Source organism: Cygnus olor, chromosome 11 (genome assembly GCF_009769625.2).
Source record: "Cygnus olor isolate bCygOlo1 chromosome 11, bCygOlo1.pri.v2, whole genome shotgun sequence".
Classification (NCBI taxonomy): domain Eukaryota; kingdom Metazoa; phylum Chordata; class Aves; order Anseriformes; family Anatidae; genus Cygnus; species Cygnus olor.
This window is the reverse complement of record NC_049179.1, coordinates 14,383,842-14,399,873: the sequence shown is the minus strand read 5'-3', so window position 1 is coordinate 14,399,873 and position 16,032 is coordinate 14,383,842. Positions and strand designations below refer to the sequence as shown.

The 16,032-nt window shown below is 44.5% G+C and overlaps 1 long non-coding RNA gene across 3 annotated transcripts in view; it reads left to right on the top strand.

Moving 5' to 3' along the window:
• The first annotated feature begins 8,195 nt into the window (after positions 1–8,195).
• The window catches only part of LOC121075850, a 54,127-nt gene continuing 46,290 nt past the window's right edge, over positions 8,196–16,032 (top strand). Inside the window, exons 1-4 of one of the 3 annotated variants that reach the window (XR_005823196.1) lie at positions 8,196–8,243; positions 8,347–8,378; positions 10,930–11,050; positions 11,699–11,775. This is a non-coding gene — a long non-coding RNA (uncharacterized LOC121075850). Of the gene's footprint in view, positions 8,412–10,929; positions 11,051–11,698; positions 11,776–16,032 lie in introns of all 3 variants that reach the window. The other 2 variants (XR_005823195.1, XR_005823194.1) reach the window with 2 other exon arrangements.

Sequence of the window (16,032 nt, the reverse complement as noted above, 5' to 3'; positions counted from 1 at the left end):
GGCTGTCTTCATCTAGCAGGCTTGAATCCCGTGCTGCAGCTGCAGGGCCATGAGGGAGCTGCTTGCTTCGGCACCCTTCTCGTGGCTGAATGTGCTGCCCAGCTCGAGATAAGCAGGTATCAGCACCCCTGGAGGAATATGCTCCTCAGTCAGAAGGAGGAACACAACTATATTTGAAAGCACTTTATTTTTAGCTCATCATTCATAATTTTGCTTGTGTACGTCACGGTGACTCACGCTTTGTTCCTCCTTACTCGACCGTGTGCCTGCAGAGACAACAACGTGATTGCTTGTTTAATGCACGGTCTCTCTGTTTGAGAGCTTGTTGTTTCAGCGAGGTCTGGGAGCAGCAAGGGCTTCTTCTCAGCCAAACACTTTCATGCTGTGAGTTTGTAGAAGTGTCTTCTTTCTTTCTTTTTTTTTTTTTTTTTTCCATAAGAAATGTGGTTTTTGTAAAATGCAGATGTGGTAAATGCATATGCACTGGTCACATACGTCTGAAAAAAAAGGCCTCCAAACAGAAAAGGAGCTCTTAACACAGTGCAGAAGAGACCATCCTGTGCACCAAATCCTGTTCATCACATCACTGCCAACCCCCTAGCAGATGTTCAGTCCAGACGATTCCCCAGAACATCTGTGCCATATCCTCTACCTGCTGCAAACCACAAAACACCTCCCTGCAAGACCTCCTAATAAACTGCAGACCCCATGAAGAAAACACAAACCCTTCGAAATGATAGCGTATTGCAGAGAAAAATGGGAGAGATCAAAGGCAAAGAAAGGAGTGAAGAGTTCCTAATGGTTGCCTCGTGCTTTCTCCATGCACTGGTACTGACTTTTCCTAATGTAAAGCCATGGCAGTGGGCTAAAAACAACCCCTTTTTGTTACCCAGGAGCTCACGGCTCACCTAAGCCTTCTTCGATCCCTCCAGTGAGCCATTAGAGAACCAACTGTTGTGAGGCTGTTTTAGCAACAGTTTGAAAAGTGATTTTTTATGAGCTGTTTATTACTTTCTCAGATTTATTATGTTCCATTCAGACCGATTATGTGAAAAAAAAAAAAAAAAAAAAAAAAAAACCTCTAACAAAACATGACCTAAAAAAAAAAAAATAGATTTCTAAAGAAAATATGGACCAGGGTTATTTTTCCTTTCTTCCTTCCCCTCCTCCCCCCCAAACTTTTGGAATAAATGTCAGAATTAATTTCAGTCAACATTGCCAGAAGCAATCATTCGTCTTGAATATTTCAAACTTGGAGTAACTAAATGAAGGTTCCTGAGAATGAATGTAGTTGCAGGAGGAGATTTGTGAATCCGTTTGTGAATCTAAGCTGGTTTTCTGCTTCTTCCTATCTCAGAAACCTGTGTGTCTCTGGCTGGGCATGTAAAAGAGGACATACCTTGTGGAGCAAAACATTTTCAAACTTTTAAAGATTTTTCCAGGAGTGATGGTGCTGGTGGGGATCTCTCCACTGTCCAAACCCACATCACTGCCACATGTTGCACCAAGTAGAGCCTGTGGGAAAGATTTCCTCTCCAAGGATACAGGGCTGTGCAAATTAATGTTACACCAGGCTGGTCAGAAGCATCACAGCTAGATGGGAAAGGGGAGTTCTTCTTCTGCCAACAGTACTAATCTCTGTGCTCGCACTTTGGATAAAAGATGGCCTGTTGACAAATTAATTTTTTTTCCTATTTACCCTGTATTTTCCTTTAACAGTCCCAGCTGGAGATCAAAGTCACAAATTTTCAGCTGACTTCCAATTTGTGCTATGCTTTGGAAGTGATTTTTTGGGGAAGTACATGTGCAAAGCAGGTAGCCAGTCCCCGACATGGCTGCACCAATCCTGCACCCCTCAGTCCATCCTCAGCAACAAGGGAAGTATCCCCTCCACTCGGTGCCAGGGGGAGCCCTGCTGCTGACTGCAAAAAAGGCTCTGGGAATTGCAAGACCAGGCCCTGGGAAATCCAGCGAGACTGAAAGCTGGCCACCTGGCTGAATGTTTTAGCTTTCCCCTGACAGTTAATGAGATTAAAGCCCAGGAGGATTCCCTGGCAATTACAGCAGATGATGGGAATTTGGCTCCCGCGCAGCAATGAACAGGGCTCACACTAGTGGCATCCTGCAGGGAGGGGCTGGCAAGTCTTTGTGGGAGAAAATGTGTGCCCTGGCTGTGTGAGGCACCAACGTGTCCCTGGCATATCACTGCTGGTTGCTTTTTATGCTTCTTTTCTGGGCTGTCCGTTGACTGAAAAGGCTGCAGAGAACAAGCTCTCCTTCAGCCCTTAAAATGGTCTCTCTCGGGTTGAGCTGTGGCATCAGGATAGAAATGAAGATCTCCAGTCTCCACAGTAATTAATACCCATCCATCAGCTTTAAGAATCACCTGTGTATAATAAATGCAAGAAGTTAAACATCTTGCTGCTGAGCCTCTGCAAGTTGTCATCTAGGCAAGACAATTTATGGCACCTTTTCCCGAGCATCCTGTCAAGGGCTCATTCGTGTAGCTCCTCCAAAGGCCATACACAGCCTTGAGAATATAAGAATTCAGAGATTTGCCCTCCTGCCTTGTTACCCTGCGTGATCATTTCTGATAAGTGTTCTTGTTTAATCATTTCCCTGAGTAGAGCCCAGGGTTCTCTTGTGTTTGTCTGTGTCATATTAATAAAGGTCCATTTGGGAGGATGCTGGGGGTGGAAATGATTTGACCGAGGTTAAGTAACAATTGTACAAAATTGTTTTGACATTATGTTAATGTCTGCTTGTGTATTATCCCCAATTTAAAGTTAATCACCAAAATTACCGATGCAGTTCCCAAAATCTAATGAAATAAGATTTGTTGAGGTGTGAATAATACAGAAATTGAAAAGCACGCAGTCACTATAAAAAAAAAAGGAAAAAAAATTAACTGCTAGCTTTAACTCTCTGAGTGCTCATATAAACTGAGGTGTGTTCACAAATTAAATCAGACCTTTACCACTTGAAATTGTGCTGGTGACGGAGTGGGGCCTCAGCAAAGTGTCCTGCTCACGTGCCTGAATGTGTGCACAGAGCCTGGCGCAGCGGGGTCCCACTCCGTGTCTCAGCTCAGGGGCATGGCCAGACTTTTCATGTTAATAAATATGAATTGGTGCTTTAACGGTCAATGGGTTCAATAATGGCTTGGCTGTGCTAGGATGAACATAGCTGATCTGGGAAGATAAAGACAGACCACTGCTATCATGAAAAAGCATTAAAAAAAAAAGAAAGTCATTATCATAAATTCAAATAAAAATGTTATAGGTAAATGGTAGCAACAGGAACTGAAAAAGATGGAGGAGTCTGTTTGCTTCTCCTGTTACGTCTGAACGAGTATGGGCAAAAAGGAGGAGGAAGAATAAGGAAGCATCAATGCTGCACTGACACGAGAGCATGGTCCACAGCCCACTCTTAGCTGAATTTCAAAAATTAGCTAACTCCTTTCCTACACAGAAGCTTGATGCAGGAATAATTTAAAGCAAAGGATGTCACAGTATATGAAATTGCAAAGAGGATTTTAATATATGTCTCTGTAGAAACTGGAAAATGAAAAATATCTCTGCTTTTGAACCAGTGCTTCAACCACAGGAAGAAAAAATACAGTAATTAGGTTTGGGGAAGGGTGTCCAAGCAGCACACCTACAGGCTGCCTGCTCTTAGATATTTGAGTAGGGTATAATGGGAAGGGTGGGAGAGCAGCTAGGCTGTGGGCTCAGCTGAGGGGAAATGAAGCTGGAGATGGTGCTGCCATCAAGGCTCGGTGGTTTAGGGTGAGTCTGCAGGGAGAATAATGCTCTCTGCTTCATCTGTACCATTGTGGACCCTGTAAGCATGTGTAGAAGGAAAGAAACAAGCAAAGTGTGGCTGTGGCAATGGTGCACAAAGCAAAACACATGGAACCAGCTGCACAAAGAGAAGAGAAAAAAGTGTGAAAAGAGCCCAAGAAAGGATGGAGGAGAAATCAAGCTCAGACAATTGCAGCAGCTTCCCTTCAGAGTTGCCCCAGGCATAACTAAAAGTTGCAATTAATTACCGGCCTAGTAACGTATTCTTATGTCCAGAATGAAGTAGAAGAAAGACAAAAATGATGCAAGGTGCTTATAAAATCCATTCTAAAAGCAGGTGTATATCACTTCACACTCCAAACTGGCTAACTTACTGGGTGAGGCAGCAAGAATCACATTTGTGATAGAAAATTCCAATTTTCACATGCAAAAGAAAACAGTCTGCATTTTCGTCTAGTTTTCCTGAGACTGTGTGTACAAAGATATAGTCAGTGACAACCTGACCTGTCCCAGCACAGTAATTGCAGCCAGTTTTGTGGATAACAAGTACAATTTCAAGTGTGGAAACAAGCTTGAGAAAGGCTGAAAACCTGATCCTCCATATGCCTCAAAAAGCTACAGAATAGCTGCATTGTTGGCTTTAATAAATTCCCCATGGATATTTCAGATCCTCTGTAAAGTGTTTTCACAAAATCCTGTCTCCAACTTCTTCACCTGCCAATCTCTCTAAAATGACCCTTGTCCTTCTAGCCACTTTGGTGTTGGGACTTTTTCTGTGACATCCAAATGGGGACATTTTGATTCACAGAGGTGAAAATTAAAGATGCTTTTCTCCTTCAATTTTTACTGATTTTGTACAGTATGGTGGAGCCAAATATCTATCAGGACAAAATCGATAGCAGAAATATGAGAAAACGCCCCAGGCAGAGTGTACTTCACGTGTGGCCTCTGTAGATGTATTTCAAAAGGAAAACTAATATACTGAATTATTCCATGAGTTAATGGAGTTGAGAAAACGCCCATTGCTCCAATGGTTTGAAAGGAGGTAAATTTTAGAAATATTGGCAAAACCAGGATCATTCCACCCTGAACTTTCAAGTTGAGGTTCAAAAATCTGTGGACTTCTGAGAGTTTGTGTAAAGTTTCTTGCCTCAGTAGTACCATGAGGAAATTGACATCAAGAGCGTGTCTTCTTCTGGTTAAAATGGCATTAATGCCAAGCTGTGTGTGACAATGTCACCTTCTTGTAGATAGGAGAATAAGTATAAGCCCTTGCAGTAGGACAACCACCTATGGTCACATCAACCTGTCTGCAGCCAGTCTGGATCACGGAAGCCAAATAGGTCCAGGCTGGGTTAATACTGGGCTGGGAGTCCAAGAAGCAATTGCAGGTTCTGAAGGCAGAAGCTGGGACGTTGTGGTCACAAATGCAAAGCAAATATTAAACCACAGAACAAAATAATTGGAAAACAATAACAACAAAAATAAACAAAAAAAAAACACCTTTGGATCCCACTGCTGCTACCAATCTAGCAGTAGGCAAGGCTGAAAAGGAAAAAAGCCCACAGTGATTAGCAGAGATTGTGTGTTAGCTAAGGGTCTGGGTGTGTCCAAGGAAGCAACTCCAGCAAAATAAAAAACAGATTTTTTTAGGAGATCTTAATCCAAACTTGTGCCACAAACAGGTAGCAGGTGTAGTCTAGTACATTTTTATTTAAATTCCCCTCATTTTCAGTGTCACACAAAAACTATCCCAGGACATCCAAGTGTGTTTCATAAGCTGACAGTTACCTCCACTGGGCAGAGTTCTTCCGAACACAATTGCTAGTCTAGTTAAGTCTTTCTACTATATGATAGTTCAGAGCAACTTCATTTTCTAATATGGTTTTGTTAACAGAGAGTTTTCCACACTCAACCAAATCAAACTGCTCACTGGTTCTTAGCAATTGCTAATTAGACATGATTTAATACCTTGGGAACCCTTTGCCTTATCTTTGACATGACCATTTTGCTTTTAATTGGAGAAGGCTTTGTGGACGGACTGGTGCCAGCTCAGCCATAATATTTTTTCCTCTGATTATCAGCCTCAGCACAACCCTCTTTAACACGCGCTCAAAGTTCATTGGTACTTTTGTTTTCTTGCAGAAGCTTCTGGGAGGTTACTAAGAAACTTAGCATGTTTGTAAGGCTATGTTATGATAGTATCTAACACACAAGGTTATACAACTCATTTAATTTATTTAATGTGCTTACAATGAAAGTCACAAGCTCCACCTTCTACCTACAGCTGATTGCCTGTAGTGGCTGTCAACAGCCAGGTAGAGCATCTGTCTGCACGGTCCCAAACTTGCCATGGCTTCAGACATGGACAGACAGCCTGCTTCAGCTTTAGCTTTGCTCTGGCTGAGCAACCAGCCTTCAGGTTGTGTGGGTGAGTTTGGCTAGCCTCTTCCCACAGAAGACAAATCATCTGCAAACTGGAACTCAGGCCAGCCTTGCTGAATGGTTAGCAAAATGTTCGCTTAGCCTGAAGCTGGGATTTGTGTTGTCTGAGCCAACTTTCAAGAGAGGCAGCAACAGTTTCTAGCGTTGGGTGGATGCCAGGCGGGTTATGGAAGTTATGAGCAAGTGTTGAGGCCTGTTTCAGACCCAGATTTCAGGGATGCAGGCTTAGCAAAGCAAAACAGGGGAACTTTCTCATGTAGACCCCTGAGAACTGAAACTGTAGTTTTCAATGCATTTTTCTCCCTCGGGATCTGGCTGTCAGCTGGGGCCCGTTTGCACATCACCCCAGGTTTGCAGATACGTCCTAGACTTCTGAGACAGAAGTCATTTCATTTTAGTTCTTAATGGTGGTGCTTTAGAAACCACAAAGTTGCCTGAGAAACTCATGCTCACAGGTCTCCTTAGCTGTCTCTCCAAGTTTCCTTCCAAGCTTTATGGCTTCTCCAGACACACTGGGCTACTTTACAAATGGTTTCCATCAGCAGCCAGCCTAAAAGCTGCCCAAACCACTGTCCAGTCCTCTGCTCGCAAGGATTAAATAGTGCATGAAAGCTCTGGCCTCTGGTGCATTTGCTCTGCAATGCCCTCTTGGGCTCTGTCCTGTCTTCTGCACCCTGTCGTGGGGCATCCTTGAAGTTGATAATTTTCTGCCTGTAGGATAAGAGTCCTTCTGAGCCTGGAATAATAAGGCATTGAGAACTTTAAGACTATGGAAACACATGGGCTGAGGGAATTTAAAGGTTCAGGCCATGCACAGTAAGCCAGAGACTTTATGGCCGAGACTGGCAAGTTGGATGGGAGAAGGTAGTCTTACGGTAAGTCCTGCTTTGTCACTGGCCTGGTCCTCTGCTCAGGGAAGAAAACAGATTATTTCTGATATAAAAATAAGATCAACAGTAAAAACTCTTCATGTTGGTTTAATCGTCCCGTTTTCCCTTGGTCCTCCTTTTGCAGACTTTGTAAACTGTGTTGCTTGGCTGGCCGTGAGGGAAAGAGGTTAATACTGAAGACTACACAAGGTTCTGCAATTAGACAATTTCTTTGTAGCATAACGTAGGCGCCAAGATGACCTCAGAGGCCTTTTTTTGCTGTTGCAGAAACATATTGGACAGGTTTTCTCAGCAGCTGTGCATTAGCGTTCCATATTTAATGGGCTGATTATAAATTACAACAGCTACCCTAAGATCTTCCCATCACTCTGGATTTCTTCACAGCAACTTTCTTTCTTTCCTTCTTTTCCCTTGCCTCCAAGGACTGCTTTGCAAATATGTGCCATTTGGTGGGAAAGCAGATGGGGGGATAATAAAAGTTATGTTTCATGGATTCATGCGAAGATTGCTCTGTACTTTTTCTCAAAAAAAAAAAAAGCTAAAAATAATAATAAAAATAACCCTCCTCATATTTCTTTTCAGGAAAAGAGGTTTCAGGATAGCAGTGCAAGACTGATAGCCATGGGAAAGATAGAGGTGAGCATACGCCACAGGATCTGAAGATAGAGAGATTTAGATAGAGAGATTTTTTTTAGAGAGCTTCTTATACAGATGGATTTTTATTATTATGTTTTGCTGCACCTTGGGCTTTTGTTTATATTCTGGTTAATTCATCCCACTTGTACTATCTCCCTCCACATGACAAACTCCATAAGTGGTGTATTTCTGCTTGCTGGACTGCAAGCTCATGGAATAAATTAGGGGAGGAGGAAATCTGGGAGAATCGCGGTCCTCTCGCCCACCTGGGAGAGACACACACCTGCTTGGCAGAGTGCAGGGACCTCCAGATTAGCAAAGTGGCCCAGCTGCTGGGCATCGGTCAATCACTTGCCTTCATTTCCTCAGCACACTGAAAAGGCCCATGAAGGAGGTGCTAAGTTTTAGACTTGTTTGAGATAGGAGAAGGGCTTTTCTCTCAGCCTCTAAACGGTAGCTGGCTTTAGCTGTGAGATGTGTTGTTGCTTTTGATTCCACTTTAAACAGTTTCTTATTTGTAGTTTGCATTTTTTTCTTTATTTTTTTTTTCTTCTCTCTCATGTTATCTCCAGAGGAAGCCCTGAATGGGGATTGTTGGTCTGGTGTGAGTAGCTAACAAAAGCTATGTTTTGATCAGGTATATTTATTTTTCTAACTATTTCGTTGGGGGTAGCTGGAGTCCTCCATGCGTTCTTAATGGATATGTAATTTTTCACTGAGAAAGGAATGCTTTTTGTGATAGAGGAAAAGGGGTACAAACACCTTTCCAGCTTTGTTGTTGTTCCCAGGTCCTATGATCAATGGGTCTCAGCCCTACTTGCAGTAGGGGCCCCCCAAATTTTTGTGTGGTGTGATGAATCCTCTTGTAAGAGTTCATGTCTCAGTTTGCTCTCTTAACTACCTGTTATGAACTTCTTAGAAGAGATCTGTGGGTCCCAGGAGTCATTAAGCGGCAGATTGAAAACGCCATTTGTAATTGTTTGTGAGCTAAGCCCAGAGCCTAAATATTTTTGGCTGACTTCTGAGCTTTGGCTCTTTCTCTTTTCTTCCTCTTTCCCCAGTGCATACCTCCATCTCAAGGGATCTGGAGATTCCCAGCCCAATTTTAGGCAGCTAAAACAAACTTTTTTTTTCTCAGTTATGTTTCAGGCTTTTTGGAGCCTGAAACACAGCAGGAGAGCCAGACTAACACAAACCAAAAGCACGTTTGCTAACCTGGCCTTTATCCTTAATGTGAGCAAAAGAGCTGTTAGGATGAGGTCAGTGGCACACGGCACCTCCGAGTTGGCTGAGATGTGATGGTGTGACAGCAGCCACCTGACCATAGGGACAGGCATGGGAGTGGGATTTTTCCGAGCAGAAAACCACTGAAAAGCTAAACTGCCCAGGCTGAGATTGATGATGAATTTGTGTCTTTTAGAACTGCTATCTATCTGTTGTGTGTATCTTGCTCTAAAACTGGCACACTCCATAGGTGGTAGGAGTAGTTTGCTCTTTTTTCAGAAGGAAAATATGCAATGCCTAATGCTAGGGAGGATCTTTAGACCAGTGGAGAAAAGGTTGTAAAAAGATCCAATGCCTGTGTTTGTCTAACATTGATTTCCAATTGGGAAATGAGGTGGATGTTTTTAAGAATAGGATGATGAACCCCTGGAGTAGTTGTCTAAGGGATGTGGTAGGCTCTCTTTTACTAAAATCCAATATATCAAGTTCAGATCGCTTTTCTGAAGGAGGTGTTTGAGCTCAACAAGAAGTTCCTGGGCTCAGTAAAAGACCTCTGGGTGAATTTTTATATCTACAAGTAAGTAGGAGGTCAGATTAGGTGATCATAATAGTCTTTTTTTTTTTTAACCTTCTGAGTTGAAATCCTTGAGCATGTACTTCGTAAAAGTCAAATCAAAAGGATGAGAGAGGTCTTAAAGCCAAATATTGCCTGCCAAACCCAATTATCAGGACTGCAGTTCAAAGTGGTTCATGCCCTTGCTGGGCCAGAAGCATTTGACCACTGATTATAGCAAAAGATGTAAGTGCTAGGGGAAATGAGAGGGCTGCAAGAAAAGGGCTTCCAAGTGTAGGAAATGTGTACTTTCTCCATGTAGAGACAAGACTGGAGAGAAAAGTGAATTGCCTCAGGCTAAGGAAGTGTCTGCTTTTCAAAGAGGACCTCCTAGAAGGGTGCAGGACCCACTGTGTTCACACTACGGTAGGCAAAACCTTGGCGGCAAGGAACAGAGCCGGGAGCTGCAAGAAAGCCACAGGGATGGCTCTGAGCATGGGTGGAAATGGAATGGAAGATGGGCAGCTGATGACAAAATTATAATGTGCATCAAAGCCCCTGCTTCATCTTCTACTGCAGCAACAGCAGCACAGGTGGACACGCAGCAAGTTATCTCGCACCTCCAGGATTTCCCTGCAATCCCTTGTAAGACTGCAAGAGGAGCTTTTGCTTCCCGGCATAGCAAGGAGAGAGCTGGCAGCTCCATTAATGAGCATTTGCAGCCAAGCCTGTCTTGTATCCGATGCACTGCATGCATACAGGTTATGAATAATTTCTTCCCTAAGAAATGAGCCCAGGTTAAAAATAGCCCCTGCATTTAGCTGCTTGCTGCCTCCTTCCTGCTTGCTGAGGCCAGAGAAGTGCTGGCAGTCATTTTCAATGTGGAAATGTTTAGAAGCTAAAACTCTCTGGTATCTCTCCCCAGTGTGGGGAGCTCTGGGGACAACTGTGGGGCAAGCAATGGGGTCTGGTTTTCTTCTTGCCCTGGCCTGGAAGGGGACCTGTCTCTGGAATGAACTGGAGACAAGTGCTCTGTTACATGTTCAGTTCCAGCCTTGACTCTCTGCTGAGGCTGTTAACGAAGGGCTAATTAACATTAGGCAGTTTTGTGATGAGCCTTTCCAGCTGGGGCTGTGGCAGGGCTTGCTGTACATGAGAAGGTGCCCTGCATGTAATACTACCTCCCTGTTACCATCCATGGTGAACTTGTAAAACGGGACATGTTTGGAGGGTACATGGGGACGCTTCCACTTGTATGTCCCTGCTTCTCTTCTGTGGGATTAAATCTGCTATGGGCATACAAAGTTGGAGGAGCTGCAAGGTTAGGGCCTTTCCTTCTCCACCTAAATAATGCTGATGCTTTCTCATTAATTCTCAGCTCAGGGCTTGCAGGAGTTTGTCATCATACGAGAAGCAGGGGCACAGATAGCTGGTAACAAACAAGGGCTCCCTCATCACCTGCTGACCTGAAGGACTAAGTAATAGCTTATAACGGCACTGTAAGTAATGATATATCCTGCAGTTGACAATGAAATAATCAGGATTAAGCCCAAAGGCATGGTTGAAACCATGCAGCTCACACTGTGGTGAAGGGAATGAAAACAACAGAGTATTTACTTACAGGACTGTTAATGAAGTGGTTTTTACTCTGACTAATCAAAGCTCTTGAGGTGTGTGGTGTTTGGTAGATCTTGCCTGAAGAAGCAGTGAAGGCTTCTGGTCTCTGCTTGGAAGGAGAGAAGGAAAGGAAATTCAGGAAGAACAAAATAATAAAAATAGCACTTGAAATATCAAAAACTCGGTGAGAGATGGCTTGTTTGTGAGTTTCTGGCATACAGATCTCCACACAGAAATCAATCATTGGTGAATAGTGCTAGGAGTGTGAGCGGGTTGATTTTTATGCTGGTTCCAGAAGGCTCTGAGCCAAGTACCAGGTTCTGAGACAACTTATTTGGAGCCTGAAGGGAACTGAGGAGCTGCGGACCTCCATCCATATTATCAAGGCCATGGCTACACGACAAGATTACTGTCATCAAGTAAACTCCTTCCTCTTTCTCCAGTACTCTGAAAAGATGCCATGTGATTGTTTTGTTGTGTTTTTTTTTTTGAAGTTTTTGAGCCTGAAGCTTTTTCCCCTCTCTCCCCAGTGAAAACCTGAGTGGCTCCCTGCTCATCAAATGCACCTATGCCTTTTCTGTAGTATCCTTCCTGTAGAATTCTTCATGTGAGTACTCTCAAGTCCTGCCACTTTCTCTCTTCCTCAGCCACCACAGCAATACGTGCTTAAGGTTTCACTCAGTCTCTCTCCCTTGCCTTGTGGCTATGCCTTGTCTGTTCTCAGCCTCAGAGATTCATTGTAAAAAATGATCCAGTTTTCAGAAATCACAAGGTTCTGTGTCCTCCACTTAATTATTGTTTTATTTTAATAAGCAATTATGTTTTGAAGGCACCTCAGGGCTCCAGGCGTTAACCACTTATCACCTGCTGAGTGATTTAGAACTAGTGAAGCACATCCCATTTGCAGGTTGGAATAAGGCCTGAATCCTATCAGCAGACAAATGTGTTCAGAAATACTCAATGTTGTAGCTCGTTGCTTAGGGATTCAACCCCTGGCCTTCAGAGGGGGTCTGATTGTGTGCTTGGAGGGGCTGTAAGGATGCCTGTTCTCTTGCTGTTCTGGTAAGAAGCAAGGGGCTCCTTAGAGGGTGTGAAAGGGAGAAGGCTATCTGTTGGCTCTTCTGTACTATTTGCTTTGCCAAGTATCTTCCACAAGTTTCTCTCAGTTACAGACCACAAAACCCTAGCTGTCAAATCAGCCCACAGCTTGGACTTTCCATGTGTGAGAGACTTAAATCACCTCGAAGGTGAGACCTTTGGGGGGGGCAGGAAGGCAGTGAGTCTCAGTTCCAGAACGGATGTGGAAAATGTGTGCAGTCTCCCAGGGCTGAGACATTGGGTACAATTATTGGTTTGTCTTCAGGACTTATTTTCCACCAAGAGGCAATTTGTGGAGCTCACTCCAAGAGCCTGAAACTTGCTGGCTGTAGCAATTTTCAGGAATAAACCGTGAGCATTTCCACAGATTGCAGGGTGCAGTGCTCTGAGCGCTAGTACCTTGAAGAGCGGAGACCTGGGTTATCAAATACTGGCTGGCTTTTTCCTGCAGCTTTTATGACCTAATGGTTTCTTTATTGTCCTCCCGCATCTCCTTGACTTCCAGGTGGCACAGTTGGAAGCCCATTTGAAAGCATAATCCCATTACATCTTCTCTATTTTTATGTCACACAGTAAAAACACAACGCAGCAGCTAGGCCTGCATTTAACTCCTCAGCTGGAAGGCTCAGCAGCCCAGCCTGTGTGTGTTATAGAGCATTATTATTGACATTATCTACAGTGTTAGTCAGCACATGTGCCATATGCTCCAAGGTCTATGTCCTCCACGTATTGACTGACTCGTTTTATGTTTTCCATATGGGGTCTGTCCTCAAGGTTCCACACAGACTCTGAGGTATTGGGATAATAATGAGAAGGATAATAAATGTAATACGAGGAACAAGAAGGCTGAACATTGCAGGGAGACCCTGAGTAGCGTGAATAGGAGGCTGCTTAATGCATTTCCTCCTCTTCTGTTTGGAGATACAGAGCAAAGGAGAGGTGGACATGAGGTGAAGTGAAAGTGGGGATTATAGAAAATGAGATAAAGGAGAGAAAGAAAAGGATAGAAAGGAGAAAAAGCTAGAAAAGGAGAAATCCCATGTCCTTGTTGTGGAGAACTGTTTCCTCCCACTTGCTGCATGATGTGTCCTCTGGGTGTAGTAAACTTTAAAGAGTCCTTTCCATGTTGAAAATGCTTCTTTAAAACCATAGGTGCTCTGAATTAAATACAAGGTAGAAGTTCCTGATGAAGAGTGTGATTGTTACCAGTTGTGTTCCCCAAAGTAACATACGCTGTTCTGCTGCTGTTCCACAGCTCCAAGCTCTTGGCCCATGTGGGTAATGCCTAAAGCCCATTTTCTTCTCCATACTTCCCATTTTTCCAGCCAGAAAGAAATGAGGATGGGAGCTCTCTTTTTGGAGAAACACAGCCATTTCTAAGCAACCGCCAGCACGAATTACATTTCAGAGCATCCCTTATTGTGTTCTCACCTGTGCATCATCAGAATGGACCCAATAAAAAGCCTCATTTCTCTTTATTTCATTGTGAGTTTTACCTTCCTTGCCCATTTGACCTTCCACTGTCATCCTCTATTTCCTATGTCTGCTCTGATTTAGAGACTGATGTTTCCAGCATATCTCTTGACAGAGAGAGAAGGATTCCCAGAAGACTCTGTGTCTGAGTCCAGAAATGTAAAGTTTGCAGGGGCTGGTCCAGCAAGGTCTGGGTAGTACTTGGTTGGTGCCTGGCTCATCCCCATCCAGCCTCAGGCTGCCTGGAGCCAGCTGGGCTAGGATGTGTCAGTTCTTTTCTGCAGCCCACTTGGTGTTCTCAGCTTGGATTTGAGGCACAGCTCAGCAATGTTTACCTGTCACATCTGTACCAGGCTGGGGATAGCAATGCTAATATTGCAACACCTTTAGCAGAGCTCAGTGATAGGATTTGACCCAAATTGCAGAGGGAAGAGAAGCAGCTCTATAAAAACTGAAATTCTTCTGGGTGGCAGGTTCTATTGAAAGCAAATAAATAAAGTCAGGTATGAAAGGGGCACGTTCTGATTTTTCTCTTGTCTTAGTGTGACTTGAATGTGATTTTATGGGGCTCAGCTAAGCAAGCACTGCAGGGACCCTGAGGAACTAGGCCGTGTTTGCTGAGAAGGCAACGTCATGCTTCCACAGCACTAGGAGGAAGAGCGGTATGAATGAGATTGCATTGAATCAGCCCCCTTTCTCCCTGTTGGAAGCTTACAGAGGATGGAAATGCACTTGAAATCAAATAGACATATCTGGACTTGCAAGTTTTGTGGGTATTTTCATTTTCTTGCCCTTCCCCAGGGCAGAGCTCAATGAAGAGAGCAACAAAATGTACCAGCTTTATGTGGCAAGGCTGTTTTTTTTTTTTGAGGGGAGGGGAGGAAGAGAAGGCTGTAGGGGTGGCCTCTGTGAGCAGAGCCCAGAAGCTGCCCCATGTCAGATCAGAGCCAGCTCCACCCGACTCCAGAAGGGACCCGCTGGTGGCCAGAGCTGAGTCAGTGAATAATGTCAGTTATGCCTTTGTGACTGAAGATTTAAGAAATAGGGAGGAAAAAAAAAAAAAAGAGGAAGAAAAAAAAACAGCTATGCAACAGCAGCTGGTAGAGAGTATGAAGATGTAAGAGAAGCAGCCCTGCAGCCCCCAAGGTCAGTGCAGCAGGAGGGCAAGAGTTGCTCCAGGGATGGAGCAGAAGTCCCACTGTGGCCTGTGGAGATGCCCCTGGTGGTTCAAGCTATCCCCCTGCAGCCTGTGGAGACGCCCCTGGTGGAGCAGGCAGTCCCCCTGCAGCCTGTGGAGAGGTCCCTGGTGGAGCAGGCTGTCCCCCTGCAGCCCATGGGTCCCACATGGAGCAGATCCACGCTGCAGCCCATGGAGGAGCCCCCGCTGGAGCAGGTGGATGTGGCCTGGAGGGGGCTGCGGCCCATGGAGAGCCCCCGCAGGAGCAGGCCAAGGACCGGAGCTGCAGCCCAGGGAAAGGAGCCCACGCAGGAGCAGGGGGTCTGGGGGGAGCTGCCACCTGTGGGGGACCCATGGATTAGTTTGGGAAGGACGGCATGCCGTGGGAGGGACCCCATGTGAAGCAGGGGCAGAGAGTGACCGTGAAGGAGCGGCAGAGACAGTGTGTCAGGTACTTACCGCAGCCCCCATTCCCTGCACCACTTGGGGAGGAGGTGGAATAGGGTGGATGGGAGAGAAGTTTTCAGTTTGCTTTTAGTTTCTCACTGGTCTGGTCTATTAGTAATAGGCAATAAATTATATTAATATCCCTACATTGAGTCTGTTTTGCCCCTGACAGTAATTGGTGACCAATCTCCCTGTCATTATCTCTACCCTTCAGTCCCTTTTTAATGTATTTTCTCCCCTCCTTCCTTCAAGGAGGGAGAGTGGGAGAGCAGTTGTGGTGGAGTTCAGCTGCACAGCAAGGTGAAACCACCACACAAAAGTGCCCTGGGTCTGAGTTGTTAAAATGGGACTAAGCTCTAAACCAGTGTGCAGACCTGTCAGGGGTGATGAACTGGGGCAAAATTAAGATGATAAAATAGTGGACAGACTTGGCTAAAGTAGAAAAGTACACAGAATTCCTTGGGTGAAGATAATCTATCTGCTCATCATCAATACATAGATATGATATATATTTAAGAGCATATGATCTATCAGTACTTATGAACACATTCCTACTTGAAATACAGTCTTCCAATCTAGCTATTGTGTTTTCCTGCAACTAGGAAGCATGGTTTCTTTGAAACAAGATGTAGTCTTCAGACAGCTGAAGGGATTCCCTTGCTGCCCAGC